Source organism: Thunnus albacares, chromosome 23 (assembly GCF_914725855.1).
Source record: "Thunnus albacares chromosome 23, fThuAlb1.1, whole genome shotgun sequence".
Classification (NCBI taxonomy): domain Eukaryota; kingdom Metazoa; phylum Chordata; class Actinopteri; order Scombriformes; family Scombridae; genus Thunnus; species Thunnus albacares.
Genome location: NC_058128.1, coordinates 23,143,675 through 23,163,969, shown reverse-complemented (window position 1 = coordinate 23,163,969; position 20,295 = coordinate 23,143,675). Strand labels below are relative to the sequence as shown.

The 20,295-nt window shown below is 40.2% G+C and overlaps 1 long non-coding RNA gene across 1 annotated transcript; it reads right to left on the bottom strand.

The window, feature by feature from the left end:
• Window positions 1-9,102: 9,102 nt before the first annotated feature.
• Window positions 9,103-19,515, bottom strand: LOC122975366. Its single transcript, XR_006400636.1, has 3 exons — window positions 18,187-19,515; window positions 17,898-18,001; window positions 9,103-9,495 (listed from the first exon to the last, which is right to left on the bottom strand). It is a non-coding gene; the product is annotated as an uncharacterized LOC122975366 (long non-coding RNA).
• Between the last annotated feature and the right edge of the window lie 780 nt (window positions 19,516-20,295).

Sequence of the window (20,295 nt, the reverse complement as noted above, 5' to 3'; positions counted from 1 at the left end):
GAAGTCAAAAGTACACTGTGTTCTGAGTATCTGGTGCATAAGCGTGCCTACAGGTGCATAAGCGTGCCTACAGGTACATAAGCGTGCCTACAGAAGGATGTGGTTATGGGTTAGAATTAAAAGATGTATAGAAAACCAGATCAGACCAGAATGAGGGAGACAAACATAACCTCAAGCGTGGGTGGTGAATTGGAGTGAAAAGTGAAGGAAGAAAACAGCTCCTTTTTTGGAGAGGAGCTCCAAACAGGTGTATCTCTTGTTTGGGGTCCAAACAAGAGATACACCCAGAAAGGGGGTAAAGACAAGGTATAAAATGCTCTGGCACAAAGACAAATCTCAGAACACAAAGCGCTTGGCCAAATGCAGATTTTCTCTGTAGAGTGTTCTCCGAAGATCTTCGATAAATAAATCTAGCTGCTACAAAGACATTACTCGACTGTGGTCTCGTTCTTCTCGCATCAACCAACTCGGGGAGGTTGGCTGAAAGTTGACCTCAACATCCTCCTGACTCTCATTATGTATTTACCTGGGTGGAGGAGAGGACTTTTCAGCTAATCAACTTTACAGTGATAGTCTCACTTCTACAATCTCTCAGTCAATCACTTCTGTATATGCAAGTGTTTATGAAGCATGGACATACTGCATAACAAGGCTAACGTTAGCTACATAGGCTAGCATAGTCAGTTTTTTGTCTGGGGCAAAATGGGAAAATCACTATACATGACTCTCAAGCTATATGCTGTATATTTACATAAACACAGAGTCTTAATGAGTTGGCGCCTCTGCCAAATGTGCATTTAGAGGGAAAAACCACTGAGACTCGCCTACAACAGTGGGATCTGTGTGCGTGGCATGGATGTATTATGAGAGCTGGAGTGATGTGATCATATACAACAAAACAAAACTGATGTTTTTGTGAAGATAGAGATAGATCCATCGATCCATCCATAGATAATCTAACAAGTTTCAGACCTGAGTCACATTAATAGCTGTATTTTGACATTTGACATTTAAGTAGATCATGTTATAGATGTGAAATGGGCTACTAAAGAAGAAAAAGAAGCAAAATACATGAAAGTTGGTTTGTCATTGTGGAGAGCTCTGTGTGTGCGCATCTCTGCTAATTAAAGACACAATTAGAAGCTTTTGTGTTCTCTGCAGTTTTCATTATGGACCAATCTTTGTGCTGAAATGTGGAGAATAGCCTGAAACACTGTAAACCCCAGATCCAGAGCCTAGACGTTGTGTCGTTGCATGAGCGCTGACAGTGAAAGGTGATTGTAATCCATAAGTTTGTACGATTTGACCAATCACAGATCATTTCTCTGTTCCTTCTCTCACTATAATAGACTATGTTTGCTCTTTGTTTGCTGAGACGAACTGAAATTCCTGTGGAGATCAGAAAATATCTAAGCTGCAAGTACACAATAAAAGAACTGCTTGGAAGGATATATGCATTCTGCAGATCTTGAAATGATCTTAAACCTCTACCATCCATGATATCACCAAGGCAGTGAATTGTTGATTTTCCGCACAGGGATGGGGAAAAAGGATGTCCACCTATGGTTATAGACAAAAACTGTCTGTGCCATTTTGTTGTCAATTTATGTTGAGGTGTTGCTGAGGTAATGCAGACTGTTAAAAAAAGTAAGTGAAGAGTTGCTCACACTATGGCTTCATTCATGTATGGGTAGAGAGAAACGCTGGCAGACCAACAAGTGTCTGCTGCAGACTGATTTCCTCATATTAACGCAGCCTCCATTAAAAGCCCTAGGCAGCAGAGGAGAAGCGAGAGGGGTGGAGGGAATGAAGAAGAGGAGGATGGGAAGAAAAATACAAAAAGGAGGGAGCTGTAAAGGAGATGAGGAGGAGGAGGGCAGGAGGGAGGAGTGCAAAGCAGTGCCTGGTGCCTCTGATACTGTACATCATGCTTAAAAAGATTCATATGTGACGCGAAAAGACTTCCACCCTAAAGCTATTTTAGGAATCAATGCCAGCATGTCAAGAGATTGTGCCCTTAGACCCAACTTATATCTGGCCCATCACCCAACCCTCTGTGTCAACAACCTCCTTGACCAAGTACACCTCAAAAAAGAAAATGTTTCTGTCTTAGCAAGGACACTAAAAGACGCTGCTCTGGGCCGCATCCCCACATCGAGCCACCAAAACAGCAGAAGAGAAGACAGAACACTAGTACATGTACACACACACACACACACACACACACACACACACACACAATAATATCGATACAATCATACGAGTATTAACACTGACACTCAAAGCAAAAAGGGCTTTCTATGCCATCAAGAGATCAATAAACACTGAACTACCAATTAGAACTTGGCTCAAAATATTCAAATCAAGCATCGAACCCATTGCATTATATGGCAGCGAGGAGTAGGGTACACAAATTCAACAAGACTAGACAAAATGGGACAAACATCCAATTGAAATCCCACATGCAGAGTTCTGCAAAGGTATCCTCCAGGTGCAGAGAAAAGCTCCCAACTCTGCCTGCAGAGCTGAATTAGGCCAATATCCTCTACTATTAAACATTCAAAAACGAGCCCTAAATTTCTGGAATCATATTAAAACAAGTGACCTGCTCTCCTTTTCATACAAAGCCCTACGCTGCCAAGAGTTGAACCCAGGAAGGAGTCCCCTCTGCCTACTGGTCCTGAGGCTGAACGAACCATCAACCACTCAGGTCTTTACACCAGGACCACCTCAGCTTCAGGACACGTACACCCAGAAAATTAGACCAAACCAAATTATGATGAAAGAAAAAGAAAAATACAGAAATTATTGGACAGAATCCCAGAACAAAATGGAAACATATGTAACCCTAAACAGGGAGTACACTGTGGCAACCTACCTGACCACAGTGTCTGACAGAAAACTGAGAAGAACACTGACTAGTACAGACTGAGTGAACACAACCTGGCAGTAGAAGAAGGCCGACACAGACAGACCTGGCTGCCCAGAGAAGAGAGATTGTGTTCTTACTGTGACCAGGGAACAGTAGAGACAGAGCTGCACTTCCTAATTCACTGCAACCAATACCAAAATATTAGAGACCAATATTTTGAAAAAGTAATAAAAATATTCCCAGAATTCCCTCTGTTTAAGTGATTTGGAGAGACTTCCAGTCCTGCTGGGAGAGAGGGAGGACTGCAGTAGACTGGCAGCATTAATGTTTATTTTTCAATAATTCATTTGTTGTAAGTTAACATCATACTCTTACCTACCTTCCATAGACCCTATTGTTCTCCATGCTCTCTTGTATTATTTTGTTTTGTAAGAACAAGATAAAAGACAGGAGTTGAGCAGTGGACACATGGATACTGCATGAAAAGAGGTGAGAACTGATCAGTAAACACAAACACTAATGGTTTTCGGTTAATAATCTGACTTTCACAGACCACAAGAGTCTGTTTCAATGGAACCACATAGCTGTGTTTTTTAATTCAATTGAAGTCAACTTTATTTATATAGTGCCAAATCATAACAACAGTTATCTCAGGATACTTTTCACGTAGAGCAGGTCCAGACTGTACTTTGCTTTTGCACTTGGTGACAGCTGCAAGGAAAAACTCCCCTTTAACAGGCAGAAACTTCAAGGTGAACCAATGGTGGCCATCTGCCTTGATCAGTTGGGTTGAGAGATAAAAGAGGGGGGGGGGGAGAGAGACACATCTGAGACAGTGTATCACATTCCAATGTGTGCAGAATCTGCAAATGCCTGTGTAACCAGCCTACCAAAGTACCCCTGGGAAAGAGATTTTCACACCTCAGTCATTTGCATTTGAAATTTTAGTGGTGTGAATTCACCACATCAGGCAAAATGCCAGCCCTCCCATTTGTTTAAACAGGGGTACTTCATGTAGCCTGTGGGGGTGGGGGCTGCAGGGGCACTGCAGGGGCACCATAGCAGCCTGTGGTGAGAAAGAAAAAACAAAATCAACTTTTGGGAAAACGCAACCTGATGTCACGCTGTGGTGGCCAATCACAGCTGGTGGTCAGACTAATCAGAGCTGTACAACCTTGTCATGAGGGAGGACAAAGACTACTAGGAAGGGGGGATGACATTTCTCTTTGTTTGATAACGTTAAAAGTAAAGTTAGATTTGCTGTTGGCTTCGCAACTCATATGAAAAAAGATGAGAGAAAGAGAAAGAGAGAGAGCAGCAGTGGTTGAGCTAACTAAATGAGGTATCGGTCACTAAAATCAAATCATTTGAAGCCTCCAAGCCACAAAAAACTTTGCTTATAGGGCCCCAACATGCATTGCCTTTCCTTAAAAATATTCTGATTGGCTGCACTGAAGTTTAGCTCACCCTCTCGCTATGACGGTCATTGTTTAATGGGCCATTTTATGTATTACCTTTACTCATATATCATTTGATTGGCTGTAGGTTCAACCTCTATTTATATATTCATCATCATAACAGATTTACATACATCCATGTATCCAAGCCCTGAGAGATGCTGATTCAGGTGAATACTCAGCTCTCATATTGCTAGCATTTTAAAAAAGTTGATCACAATATCCTTGATATCACTGGTATAGACATGGCATTTCTTTCCATCTTTATGCTGATGAACAGAGCTGTACATCCAGTAAGTAGACCCTGTGCTATGAAGATTTTGTCAAGTATTTCCCCAGTTAATTTTAGATCTAGTTGTTCCATTTTTTCCCCATGTGTTTTATTATTTTACATGTTTTTCAAAATTCAAATTAGATTTTGAAATTTATATTCTTGAAGATCATTATTTCTTGCTCATTAAGTGAATTCTTTAGGGTCTGGTTTTTCACTGATAGTTGAATTCTGAAAATGAATTTCATTCTGTATATTGCTCTGTCTTACACTACTTCTTTGAACACATGTATAATGAAAATAAAGTTAAAATGAATATTGGTGTTTTTTCTGCTATATTTCTCCATCAAAGACCTAACTAGAAGAAATGTAGACAAAGTCCTGTTGCTGACCTCCTGGTGTCGACAAGACAAGGAAGCCCTGTTTTACCCTACCCCCACCACCCTGCAGCCCCTCAGCTTTCCTCTTACTTTTCACTGAGGATCTGACAGCAAGATGTTAATCAACTATTAAGATTCGATACACCAGACAACCTTTGACGGGATGAAGTTATCAGATTCAGCAAGTTAAAGGGTTCTATTAGGCCCCCCACCCCGTCCCCCCCTCCCTGGTTGAATGGGTGTCTCTCTTAGTCTGCTGTCTCCTCGGATCTTCTGATCCTTATCAAATAGACTTCACACTTTCATCAGCTGGCCTTTAGTGAAAGGGTTGTGGTTTTCATGAGTCATGTTCTCAAAGTGAAGCAGAGACACAGGAACATTTTCTGTTGCATTGTAGCAAATATTGAGTTGGTGAGGCCTTGTTCTCCTGTTCATACTGGCTACTAAAAGATCCCCTTCAAATGTGCTTTCAATTGAAGTAATGTGGCCAAAATCCACAGTGTGTCAACACAGTCATTTAGTGCAAAAATGTATTTAAAAGTGTATCTGAAGCTTATATGAGGCTTCAGGACTCTGAGTTAGTCATATCAAGTGGATATCTGCCACATTTACAGTCTTTTTAGCATCAAAGTCCCTCTTTGTGTTTCCTCGGACAGTGTTTCTCTGTTGAGCTGCAGTGGAAGTATAGTAACAAAAAGAGACTTTGGCACTAAAAAGACTGTAATGTTGAAAGATATCTACTTGATTTGACTCATTTGGACGCTGAAGCTTCATATTAGCTTCAGATAAACTTTTAAATACATTTTTGCACAGAAGGAGGACTGTGGATTTTGTCCCCCAGCACTTACATTGTAAGTTATGAAGGGATCTTCTAATGGTCAGTATGAACAGGAGGAATGATTACAGCAAGAAAAATATGTTTCAATTTTCATTTGGGCTCCTGACTGTTGTTTTAAGACAGACTTAAAAATTAGTGAACACGTCCTTTAAGCTGGTTCAATTTAGGAATATAAGGTTCTCTGCTACCTTAAAAAATGTGACTTGACTTAAGTTCAGTAATTAGTTTAAAGTTGTCTCATGAGTTTTGAACATGTAAAAACAACCAAGTTGTTATTAAGATCAATAGATTCAAGGTTTTAAGTTGAATCAGCAAATATGCAGTCATACTGACTAACATTATAGTCAGATGTGCTTTACATTTACAACTTGGAGAGTCAGATCCTCATTTGTCATAAATACTTTACAGCTGTATGTTGCAGTTGGAGCCATCTTGTTCCAGAATCAGTGCAGAGACAACATGCCTGGCTGTCCTCAGTGACCCTGCGAGAATGAATAATAATACTAACTTTCATCTTGCTTAGGATTGCTGTCATTCCGATTTAAAAGACAATGACAAAAAACAATGACTAATCTTTATGTATTAAAGACACATAACAGTTATGTCTTGAAACTACAAAACAGAGGGGTCACTGTTTTAACTCTGTAACTCTCAAACAATGCATGCTGGTAAGTCTGCTAATATGTTCTCAGTACTTGAAATCACAGCAAACTCTTAGCAGTACATTCATCATTTCAAGTCAAAACACTTCAAGTCAGGTGAACTTATGTTTCTGAAATTGTTTGAAAATGTTAAGTTGAACTTGTGCAGTGCAAAAGATGGGGAATAAAAGATGGAATGAAATGACCCCTTAAAATGATTTAAGCAATGACATGGGACACTAGCCAGTTGAAGGACTGCAAGAGAAATAGGAGTGAGGCATGTTTTATTTTATATTTTCTCTTTCACAAGTTTATGACAGTGCATTTTCATCTTTCTCTGTCTTATATTAAGTGTGTGAAATAGAATGAAACAAGAAAGGCAATGAAAGCAGAAAAACCTTGATAAGAAACCTACCATCCAAATGATAAGGTTAGTTGAAAGCATTCCTTCGCCTCCTCCCCTGACTTATCTGGCTGTAAGCCCCACACACACACAAACACTCAACAAATGTTCTCATCACATGTTTACTTAAGTCTCAGAAAACCTGTGATCTGCATTATTTCACATGGTGTAATATGTTTTGAATGCTGATACCACTATAGTTTTGACTCATAATGAAGTCACAGTGAAATTGTGGTTTCTTGGTCCAGCAAAAAAAAAACAACAACAACAAAGAGCCCAATGTGCTCTTTAATGAGTAAAAAAAAAGTGCTCTTCTTTATTATTATGAAGATAAGTGAAGCCTTGACATAAGACCTTTTGTAACGTGTGATTTAGAATCTGTCATCATGTTTGAATAAAATACTTGATTACTCAAAAATAATTGATATGTGAAAATAACCTGCAGCAATAGTTGATTATGTTACCAAAGAGACATCTGATCTCCTTCTACAGCTGGTGACCTCAGAATGGCGCGAGTCCTCCCACTCCTTATTAAGCCAGAAAAGAACTTTTAAAGGCTCAATGGGCTGCATTAAGAGAAGAGCACGCTGGAAGAGTAACTAACTAAACTAATGGTGTTTTGTGTTCCTTAGAAGCCAAAATCTTCACAGGAGAAGACGTCATACACATTCCTGTATCACTTAGTTCCATACACCATTATATTCTGAGGCACGTGTTAAGTGAAGAGGAGTCCTAGAAATTAGATAAAAATAGGCTCCACAGCAGGGGGAACAGGGTACATAAGAAACTGCTTGTGAGTTTGTCATTCAATGTCTGCTTCCATGGAATCAGCCTCGGTTTACGTATTCTGCTTAATACACAGTAAATCTATTTTCACTTTGAACTCTGCTGGATTCAGTGTTTCTTGGACTGTTGATTTTATTTTTCAGCTTTTATGATATAATGTTGTGGAGGACCTGAAGACTTAATCAGCCAAGCTGCAGGATTTTCCCACGACAGATTTATTAACAAAGTAAATGATTATACAACTTGATTGGTACTATACTGATAATGTCTGAACAGGTAAAAATTTCTGGCTTGTGGGATTAGATACAAGCTTTTTTGTTTAGTTACCCAAAAAAGTTTATAGGACAGTAACACTTGAGTAACAGCAAACAGGCAATGGGAATGTTAATGTTGTCCTTGTGTTGTAAGCAGCCATGCCCCAAATCCATATTTAATAAGTCAGAAAAAAACATTACTTTCCTACTGCTTCATCTTTGCAAATTATCAAGATGCTATGCTGCTGTGAAAATGACATTCATAGCCTACAATAGCCTGAATAAACTTTGGGAGCACCTTGATTGCCATTAACTAAAAAAGGAAATGTGTGTCAACTGGCTAGTTGCTTGCGTGTGCCAGATAGGTTTCACCTATGAGCGTAAGCTGTCATGAAACAGTCATTTCTCATAGATATAGATCAATAAAAATAAATAAAGTGGCAGCAGCATGTCAGCTGGTCCTCTCTCATAAAGAAGATGGTGAAAAAAGACAAAAAAGTTCAAGACGCTGCTTCAAAGTGCAACATGGTACATGGTGCCTTCAGTTTAGTTCACAACATACATGAAATAATCAATAACTCGGCAAAATGATTTGCCATCTTTAACACCATCAGCACCGCCTCTCCTGTCACACCCAGTGACAGTTTGCCTACTTTATTTTACCTAATGTCTGAATTATTGAAACGTCTTTTTACTGTAAGTGTTGTAATATAGGGGCATTTGCATGGATATAGTGATTCACAACTTAAAAAGAATAAGTAGGAAAGGAAGGAGAGAAATGAGACTGCTGCTATTAGGAAGAGAGGGGGAGGACAGGCTGAGTCTCCTGCCCAGCAGAGATGCATGAGTGACGACTGCACTGCAACAACTGCACAACAACATGAACTCTATATCTACAGAATTCAGAGATGCACTGTATGCTCAAATGTACAAACATGAACAATCTGCAAGCTATGCACAAGTTATTCAAGAGGGGAGTATGGTCCGTATTTGGTAATATCTGAGAGTTTGGGGGAATTATAAGGACTAGAGGATCGAGGGGAGCAGTTGCTAGGCAGAACAGCTAAATTAAAACACATAGCAAGTTAAGAATCACATATTCAGGTCCAACAAAGGCAAAATAAAGTCAAGCACTTTGTTAGTCGGACTTCTGTTGAGGACTTGTGCTGTTCTGCCTGATCTGGTCCTTGTGTGTTCTTTTAATGAAGCAATAGGAGAAGATATTGTTAGGCTCAAAATCAGCTTTATTTTAATACCAGTAGAATATGCAATATTACAGAGCTCTGGGTCTGACTATAGTTTCCCTGACAAGCAACAGAGTGTCTGTCAGTTCACTAAGTCTGACTCACTATCTCTCCCTGACCCAGTATTTTATAATACATAGATCAAGAAATGTGCAACTGGGGTGTTGTTATCTTCTCATTGGTTGACGGTGTCCTGCTTCTCCTTTTCGTGGTATCCTGCTTTGCACAACCTATGGATCAACATCACTTGTCTCTTAGAGTGCACAGCTTAAGACCTTGAGGCTATACGTTGCATTGTTTTTCACAGTTGAGTGGGCGCACCCCACTTTCACGCTTCCTGTTTTGTTATCTGAAAGCAGAAGTTGAGGTTAAGCTGACCTATTACTGAATTACAATTACAATGTTCAAATACAGTATAATAAGCTGTCTTTCACACAGTATAAAAAATGAATCTAATATCTAAAACACCTCTATTAAAAATAAGCTTATAAAATCTCTTTGCTAAAAAGCAAATCAAGGACTTTATTTGTTGCAATTATGTTTTAGCAAAAGCATCAATCATAACAAGAAAATATCCTTCACTTCCTAATCAACCAAATCTCTGTCCATGCGTGAGATTGGTTTGAGACTGTGTTAAAAGATTTTTTTTTTCTACATCTTCCTCTTTACAAATATAATGCTGAACTTCCTTTAACCTTAGCTGATGAGTCTGCTGATGTTGCAGAGTTGCAGTACAAGACAGGAACAATTCATCATGATCTATGTAAAATAGTAATACACATACACAGTGTAATCATCATTTTTATAACAGACTGCCTTTGGCTTTTCTCTCTGCTTGACTTACACTCAGTTTTTCCTTTTCCTACTTTGCCCAATTATTTTTCATATTTGGTGAATGCTTTATAGTGATAAATGCCTTTACATAGTTAACGGTAGGTTCAGAGGGGACTCTCATTCCGATATTCCTCAGCTCTTGTGTCTAGTACAGCAATCTCTCCTTTTAGATCACAACCAAATAGATGTGTTCTTTAAACTCTCAGGTCAAATGAGTGAGTGAGTGAGTAAGCATAAATAAGTAAGTATAAATTAAATCCTCCTTACTGACAGGTCCCCTATGTAGCTATGAAGGGCTCATTTTCAGGTAACGAAAACACGATAACGTAGCAGTAATGACTCTTATTTTCATGGGATTATACATTAATTAAAACATACTTATGAATATTATATTTCATTTCTGCCAAGTCTGTTCCACCAGATGCCACTAAAGTCTATACACTGCACCTTTAAGTTCTTAAGTATTTATATTCTGTGTGTTTATTATACTTTATTCATGCTATTACTAAGTATATACTAAGGGTGTTTTTTGGAACAACTTTAAATATATTAAGCGTTCTTCAAATGGTCAACTTAAATCTAATGTGAATGCAGACCTGCCAACAATCAACAGATTTTTTGAGTACCACTTCAGTGACCTTGATGCATCAAATGTAAATCACTGCTGTTTGCAATTCTCTACCACTGTAAAGTACATGAGTGTGACAAACTGTTAAGGGAAGAAAACCGGTAAGATATAGTAGATAAATTATGTTTTACTTCTTTAATCGAGCAGTAGATAGCAGCTTGCGTTAGCCCACAGTTAGCTTCTTGTAGCAGCCCTGAAAGACTCTTAATACATCCATGGAAGGACTGTTGTTAAGCTAACGGGAGAATAGATCTGGACTGTGCAGCGCAGCAACAGTAGGATGCCGCCGGGGAGGCTTGAGAGAGAAGCAACCGGTGAAACAACCAGGAGAGTTAGCTTGTTTGTCATTGTTGCTAATGATATCAGACTGGTTAACCAGCAGCCACAAAGTTCTGATAACTAACAAACAAGATGACAAACAGCTACTTGTGGACGTTATGACATGAATACTTTATCTCCATGAAAGAAAGAGGAGGATGTCAGATAATGTGAGTCAGATACAGCTTCTCTCTCTCTATCTGTCTCTTTGGTTGCTAATTTCATCTCTGATGGTTAAATGTCTCTCTGTGTGGCTGTTGTGTGGATTTATCTCCTTAACAAGAATGCAGCAGAGATCATATAATGTGTTGTGGTTAGTTTGCTTGTTGAAGTTACAGTGAGCTGTCTGGACTCATTCATTTGGAATTGATCCAGTTTTTAAATTGAGTGGTTGTTCAGTCACCTGTTGATGTTGTGTGGTTTGTGAATGAGTGTGCAGGAGGTCTGGCTGCTCGCTTGTGACAATTCCTTCAGTTCGTTTTTAAGCTGAGTTGTATATTGAGTAATAAGCTTAAAGTAACTAGAATAACAAGTGTTAACATGTCAGCTTTGTAGACTATATTTTGTATATAGATAAGAGTGTGTAAGTCATGTATTTGATACATGCATTAATACTTCTTTAGATCTGTGAATGTTTTTAGTGTTCAGTCTTTCTAGTATTCAGCACTGATCTGTTCCTGTATCACAAATCGCCAATCTGATTTTTGAAAATCTGATTTTCAAGTAATTTGAAAAAATGATGACAATGTAGCTGTAAAACCAGCCTAAACAGACTATTTTGTGGCTATGGTGAAATAAATATTTTATAGCTGGTTAGTACAACTGTTCTCATTATAGGTAGGCTATTACTTAATGATGACCTAATAATAATAATAATAATAATAATAATAATAATAATAATGGCTGAATATGAACATGGCTGTTGAAACTGTAGAAATAATCACATCCCTCCTTACATATTGTACTTGATTTACAATGGGGAGGTGTTTCCACTCCTTTAAATTTCCCTGGAGTAGGCTAAGTTATAGACTACAGCGCCAACGCACACACACACACACACACACACACACACACACACACACACACACACACACACAGCGGGTCACCGGCCCATTCTGCCTTTTAAATCTCTTTAGCCCCTTTCACACATGCGGTCTATCCCTGAAATGTTCAGGAACATTTCCTGCATGGGGTCATGTGTAAATGGGAGCAGGGATGGATATTCGGGGAGATCTGAACCGTCAATTTACCACCTCAAGACCTCGTAATATTTCAGAGAAAATGCAAGTATGGCTTTGTTGTGAATGAACACAGTAATATTGGATGGAAAAGCTTGTAAAGGGTTACGTCCATCTGACAAAAGACACTTTCACATGGAGCAAGTGAGCCAATCACAAGACTTGATGTGTGGGTGACGTATTACAAGTTGGGCGGTGCTTGGTTTTGGTTAATCTGTTTCCAACATGGCGGACGCGTCTTAAACTTTCACAGCTAAACAGTACATTCTGAGGACATTTGAGGGGAGAAATAGGCAATGTAGTAAAATAGTCTTGATTCATATTTGATCAGGACTGCCTAGTTTGAAAGTTTGATCTGAGTTTTGGGAGTTTCGCCCTCTTCTTCTGTTGAGATTTATGGTAGTTGGCATCCATAAGTGTTGCATAACCACCATCTGCTGGACTGTCCCTTGCCCCATCTATTCCCGCATTGCCATGGCATGTGTGAAAAGGTGCAAGACGGAAATGTTCCTGAATGTAGCTGCATGTGCAAAGAGTGAAAATCACTAACAGTGCCTGAAAGGTTATCCCAATAATTTACCAGGAACTATGTGTGAAAAGCGTCTTTCACAATTTAAGTTAACTCAATTCACAATTTAACTTTCCACAACCACCCCAGCCCTGTTTGACTTCACAAAGAAGTTAAAAGAACCGTCCTCACTTGAGGAACCAGCCAGCTGGAGTGAGGAGGGTGAGTGAGAGGGATAAAATCAATGTTTTGCTGCTGTCAATTTGCAGCCTCTTGAAATGACATTATGCATTTGTCAATCACGATCATCCCCGCTTAATATTTAGGGGAAGGCAGGGGGAATGAATCTGGCGCCATGATTGGTCAAACTCTTAAAATATTTAAAAACCATTTCATTGGTTACGTGGCACATGCATGCATTATAAGCTAATGTGGGAAAAGGTTAAAAAGTCATCTTTACAATAGTGGCTGTTCATGCAAAGAATGTATGACCTATTCTAAACAAAGATCCTCTTTTCGTTCAGCTCATGGAGACAGATGTATACTGTCCCCTGGAAAGCTCCGAATCCATCATTAGCAGCGGTTCTAGGTGATAATGGTCGAACACAGGTCAGAATAGCAGCATTTTGAATTTGACAGTGTGGAAATCAAGTCAACACACAAACGTGTCTAATAGCAGTTCTTCAACTGTTAAGTCCAAAAATAATGAAACATATTATAGTGTGGAGCCATCCCCCATTAAGAAGGTCAGAGATCGGTCACCAGATAATAGATCCAAACATTGGCGGTAGATCCTAAACAAAGATCCTCTTTTCGTTCAGCTCATGGATACAGAAGTATGCTGTCCCCTGGAGAGCCCCGAACCCATCTAAGTGATAATAACAACATTAATATCTTAATGCATTTATTGTCTTGCATATCTTGTATTATGAGCCTCTGTGTTGTATTTTTTAAATAGTAGCTGACAATGTCCTGAATAATGTTTTTTAACATTAATATGTTCTTTTTTCTTCATTTTATTATTGTTCTGCATGCTTATAAATGATCTCAATAACTTTGTAATTTCAATCTCATATTCATATTTTGTTTTTAGGGTGACTCTGTAACATCTGTCCAGGGATTACAGATGAAAAATAGTCTCTTTGATTACTCTGGCGAATTTACAACAATGCTTGTTAATGTGCACTGTCCCTGTTAAATAAACAAGCAAATTTTTAAAAAAAATGAAACAATGGTCGAACACAGGTCAGAATAGCAGCATTTCGAATTTGACGGTGTTGAAAACAAGTCAACAAACAAAATGTGTCTAACAGCAGTTTTTCAACTGATAAGTCCAAAGATAATTGAACATATTATAGTCTGGAGCCACCCCTCATTAAGAAGGTCAGAGATCGGTCACCAGATAATAAATCTGGTAGTCGTCAGAGACAGAAACAGCCCCTCACAGACAGTGAGCCAAGCTGAGCCAGGCAGAACAGGACTAAACAAGACACACCAGAACAAAGGATCTAATAAAGACTGACTCCAAACCAAGACTTAAATACTAACTGAACTAATAAGGGAGTGTGGAACAGGTGACTAGACTAGACACTGGTACCAAGGCAGGGCTAATGAGATTATGCAGGGCAGGTGTGAAGGGGGCAGGTGTGAAGGTGACAGCATACTGGGGAAGAACACTGAGACAAGGGCAAGGCTAACGAGGATGGATGCAGGGCAGGTGTGATGAGGAGTACATGAACACAGGAGGAAAATACACAGGGCAACCAGAAAAACCCACAAACACAATGAGCAAAGTCCAACTAATAAAGGCAACCCAAACGACATCATGTCAGAAAGTCCCTCAAAAAGTCCAACTCAAAACAAGCCCTCTCCCACACAGTCCAATCTTCACAAAACAGAAAAAGTCTGAGGGCATCTGGTGGATAATGGCAACCAAGGAGTTCAAAGACAGACTCACAAGAGTCTCCGGAGTCAATGACCATGAACCATAACAGTGACATACACTGATAAGGCCAGATGAAGAAGAAACCTGCAGCACACATCGACTGGTCTGTTAAGAAGCATCATTATGGCTTGTCCTGCAGGTAATTTTCTTAGTGTAGAAGCGAAACGCATTGGTGATTTTCTGCATTTTGTATGTTCGTGTGTAATGAAATAAACTCCCGTTGGTTGTCTGCACATCTCTCTGGTCTCAGCGTTTGGTGTGAAGATCTTAATATAGCCTGATTTGAAACCCCTATACTACTATGCTTTTCTGACTCTTTACCTTAATCCTCTAAGAACAATCAATCAACAACTACACCAACAACCGACTACTAACCACCTAGTCACATGTTAGCAACCGCTGTTAACCACCAAATGTTAGGCTTTCATATTCTTCCTGCTGCTTAGAACCAGCCCACACATTTTGTCCAGGAGATAGATTTTCTAGTTTTTAATAACAGAAACAGGTGAATGTGTGAGGAATTCATCTGGCAATTTTTCCTTGTCGTGGCGGGCCAGTTGTCATCTATATCTCAGATACTACTTTGTTAAGAGAGGTGTGTAATTATTGTTGTAACTATTTGTTGATTCTATGCCTACCAACTGTCTGAATGCTGGTATGACCTTATGATGGAGACAGGAGACATGATTTCCATTCACCATAAATAGGTATAAATTTGAGTAATAGAGCAATGACTGAAAAGTAAAAAAAAAAAAAAAGTAAAATAAAGGAGCCACAAGTGTGCTGACAATATATTGTCAGAAACCATCTTTTAGTTGTCATCTTGTTTAGGATGATAGACTGTTCAGCAGGGTGAAGCAATGTAATCAAGGTTTACGGTCTGGGAGTATCTTGTTGCATGGTTATGTCAGGTATTCTTACATTATACTCTTTTTACTATGTTATTTAGTAAGTTACTTTTTACTTTGTCATTGAATTGTCACTGTAAGGCAGTTAGATTACACCTTCAACATCTCATTTACATTTACGCACACACATTAACTCGCCCTCTCATCCTCATTTACATATATACCCGCCCACTCCCCCCCTCCCTTACATACTGACTTACATTTAAATAACATACTTACCCCTTCCTTACCTCCTCACACAGAATCACAACACATATGAATACACATTTATGCATATGTTGAATCCTTTATTATTCTACTTATATTAATCATCACATCTATTATTATTCTACTTATAATAATCATCACATTTTTTTATTATCCTACTTATATTAGTTATCACATTTTCACATTGTCTTTTCTTTAATTTTTGAATTTAATCATGTAATACCTATATCAGTTGATATGTAACCATTTACTCTTGATTTTTTATTTTTTGTTGAGATTGTAATTCTTGGAAAATACCCATCAATACCATCAGGACTGGTGTAACTAGGTGTTATTGCCACGTTGCATATCAGACATGTATTGTGTTGGTTTTGGATTCAACACCATCTTCTTGGTTTTTTTCCCAGTCTTTTGCACCTGTGAGTACAGCTATCTATGAGTTCACGGTCATGGTTCAGGTCACTTGAAATTTGGTGAACTCTAAAGGTTCATATTGGGTCACCTGAACTTAGATGAACTCTCTGCACCTGTGAGTGCAGCTGTGCACAGGTTCAGGTCAGGTCACTTGAACTTTGGTGAACGCTGTAGGTTCATGTCGGGTGACCTGAACTTAAGTAAACTCTTTGCAGCTGTGTGCAAGTTCATGTTAGGTGACACGACGACCAAGGTATGTTTGGACCGCTTGTTTTTTTGGTACAATTGACACAGGCAGAAACCAGAAACGGGTTGTTTTTTTGTTTTTTAAGTTTTGGGCAAAAAACAAAAAAACACAAATTCAGCTTGATTTCTTGTTTTCTGTTCTTACTGACAAAACAAATTTACCACTCAATGTTTCGTTTTCATTGGTGGGTGGGCCTTCAGTGCACCCTTGTTTCTGATTGGCCAGTGTGCTCTATCAGTTATGTTTGCGCTGTACTCTTCAAAATAAAAGTTCCACTTCTTTGCCTTTAGAAAGTGCCAATGTCAACACAAAATATATAGACAGACAGACAGACCTTTAGCCTTTAATAATTGATGACTATGGTTGAGTAATAATTTATTATGACCTACAATGACAATAAAATGTTTTATGAATATGAAATGAACGTGCTTTCATTTTCAAATATTCAGTTGGTGCATAAAGTAATGCAACAGCATTTTATTGTATTGCTGGTTCATGTGCAGCTGAGTTACCATAAAGCATTATGTCTATTTTGTAAATGAAAGCACTTTGGTAAGTTTTCCTCAGGATGTACTGTGGATTGTAAAGTCTGTTCTCAATAATTAGAAAGATCAATGGCATAGAACCAACAGCAAGCATGTCAAAAGTAGTTACAAAAACTGACTAGCAGGTGTCGCACTGTGTGAACCTCCTCAGTAGGTTTGTACACTTAGTTTCTCAAAAAATAAATAGAAATGTGGAGATGTTGTGGAGATACGCATCCACACCATGGCAAAACTACTGACTGCTAGCCTCATGCACACACCTCACACTATAGGGTAGGGAGCTCGCGTAAAAGGACCCCTCCACAGGCCGACCCTTATAGCTGTTAGGATACAAGTAGGTTAAGGGAAGCAACATCCCTTTGTCGTTCCCGAGACGGAGCAAGTGGGGAGGCTTTGTGGGCTCACAAGGAGCTAGAAGTGGCTAGAATTATATAAGAGGGCCCTCTTCTGCCCCTTTCCCCTTCCTGCATTTGCATGACCTCAGTGCTCTTAAGCTGTCTCAAGTCAGGGACGAGACCAGAGGGCGAGGGCGACCACGTAGGGGCCCACTGTAGTGAACGGACACAGGACAGAGAAACTGGCCATATTATTTCCCTGAGGGCTAGGGGCCCACCAGCATAGTCCACCGATCTGTGAGCTCTACAGGCGGCAGATTAATGAATGGCCGTCACTGTTGGGAAGTCTCAGTTTGACGCTTCTGACGGTAGCCTGGTTTAAAAAGAAGAAGGTCCTTCTTCCTGCTTCGTAAACAACCTCTTTACGTGGAGTCCAGTGTGCAGCATGGCGCAGGTGTAGAGTGCTTGCCATAAAAAGTTCATTTTTTGTTTAATTGAATTCAGATAACAAAAGTATTGTGCCAAGGATTATCTAGACATGATAATGGATACCTTAAATACATCTGTAGGTAGAAAGTTTGACTAAATCCACCTTATCTTCATATTTAACGGAGTGAACCTTACTAAAGACCAGTAGCCGAGTCTTGGGTGGTGAGAGACAGTCTTGTTTTGCCGAGACAATCAAACATCCTCTTCGGGTCCTTTACATCAGAATCCGCAAGTACAATCTACGGAGACAAGGAAAGTAGACAGGAATTGGAAAAATAGCAATAATTAATCACACATACAGAATCACAAAGCAGCCACAAGGACATTCGCTTATCTGAGGCATCCATGGTGTACTTTATACAACAGATAAAAAGACTGCCCATTAAAATTTTGATATTTTTTGAATCACAAAGAGCTATCTAACATTTCATGATCTCCAGAAATAGACTGCACACTGGAAACTCGGCTGGAACTTGAGCTGCATGACGCTCCTCCTTACATGGCCTCTACGACATCTTTCAGCGAGGCTACTATCCCTGGAACCTCTGGAAGACACAAATATGCAGTTCGGAGTATCCATCAGTACTACTCAAATTTTACATAACCAAGATGCCAAGATGTGACATTCTCACTCTTTGTTGAACTTGTACGAGTCACCCATATCCTGTCACATCCTGCCTGGACTTTATGTTTTTTGGGGCTCTTTGTGTTCTCTTGGTTTCCTGTGTTGCACCTCTGTTCAGTCCTTTTGGTCATTTGATTTTGCTCTTTCATGTTATTTGAGTGTTTCCTGGAAAGACTATTAGATTATTGGTTAGCTTGTAGTTCTGTGTTCCTAGGTTCATGTAGTCAGAGACAATTTGGTTTATGCTGGGTTGTTGAGTGGTGTGTCCTGGGTTTTGGTTTGTTCTGTTTCCCTTCTGTTTCCCTTGTGTGCAGCACATGAACACTCCTGTGTTCATGTGCTGCTCCTCTCGCTTGCCCTGCATTACCCTCGTTAGCCCTGCTCTGCTCTGTGTTTTCCCCACACCTGTCCTGTATCAGCCTCGTCAGTCCTGCCCTGCTCCTAGTGTCTTTCCAGCCAATCACTCCCAGCCTGCCCTTGTGTCTTGCCACCTGTTCCCTTTTATCCATTAGTTCAGTTAGTATATAAGTCTTGGTTTGCAGTCACATTTGTTGGAAACTCTGTTCTGTCCTGTTAAGTCAAGTCTGTTCTTTACTGTAATGTTCGTGCAGTTTCCATGCTGCCTGATCACTTGTCTTTCTGTATACAGTTTACTCAGCTCAGCCTGCTTTTGTTTTTGCCTTGCCAGTCTTGAAATAAAGATGGTTTTCTTCAGCCCTACTTTCTGGTCTCTGCAATTGGGTCCACCCATTCCTGCTCCACAACCCATGACAGAAGGATTCAACCAGTCATGGACCCAGCAGAGCATCACCTTTTTTTTTTTAAAAAGGTTTCAGAATTCAATTGGACTGTGGCTCACCTCATTGCCTCTCACCCACATTAGCGCACTCAAGACTTGTAGAAGATCTCGGTCCATCCGTGGTGGTTTAAGGAGAGACTGTGGGTGAGTCACTTTGTTCCCCACCTTGATGATGTCTGGGAGAAGCTCCACAGATTCCTGCAGACCGGCTCAGTGGACTCACCTGTGGTCTCAAAGCCTGCACCCCAGTCTGTTCACCCAAAAGACTCTAATGGTGAGCACATGGTCACATCCAAGACTGTCACTCCAGTCCAGATGACTCTATTTGAGTTTTTTTCATATCAGGCATCCAAGACTGCAAGCCATAATTCATGTAGTCACCAGCATGCTGACAATCAACCTGTTCTTCAGACTGCACCCCGGACCGCATGCAGCCAGCCAGCCCCCCAGTCAGTTAGGCTTGGGGTTGTGAGCCTGCAGCCTGTCTTGAGCCAGCTCCAGCCCAAAACCCCTATCTGGGCACCCGCCTTGCTCTGGGAGGCCCTCATAGCATCAACCAGAATTCTGGTCGTCATGGCAGATGACATTGCTGCTCTTGCCTGTCTGTTCCAGGGCTACTCCTCTGCTCCCCAGTGCCTCAGAGCCTCTGTTCCCAAGTGTTATAAAGACTCAGTCCCTGGTTCCCTACTCTCAGCTCATGCACCAACCCAAGCAACCTCTTGTCCCCACTGGGCTGAAGCAATGTCTTGACCCCGCTGAGCTGAAGCAACCCCCCCATCCTGGCTGAGGTGCAGCAACTCTGCCGTTCGGGCTGGGCTGCCACAGCAGTCCCTGTTCCGGCTGGGCTGCCACAGCAGTCCCCTGTTCCTGAGCTGCAACTGCCCTGTCCCTGTCTGCCTGAAGTCATGGAGTCCCTGGTCCTTGGGTGCCTTCCAAGTCTGCAGCATGATATATCCACAAGATTTAGTCAATAAACTTATAAAATTTCAAATCAAAAATATTCTTTTTCCGTCCATTGCTGCATTAAGTAGCTCTGTACCACTTGGTTTGTCAATGTCTGACTGAATAAAACAGTTAATGTACTCTGTAGTCTTTTACCCCTGACAATT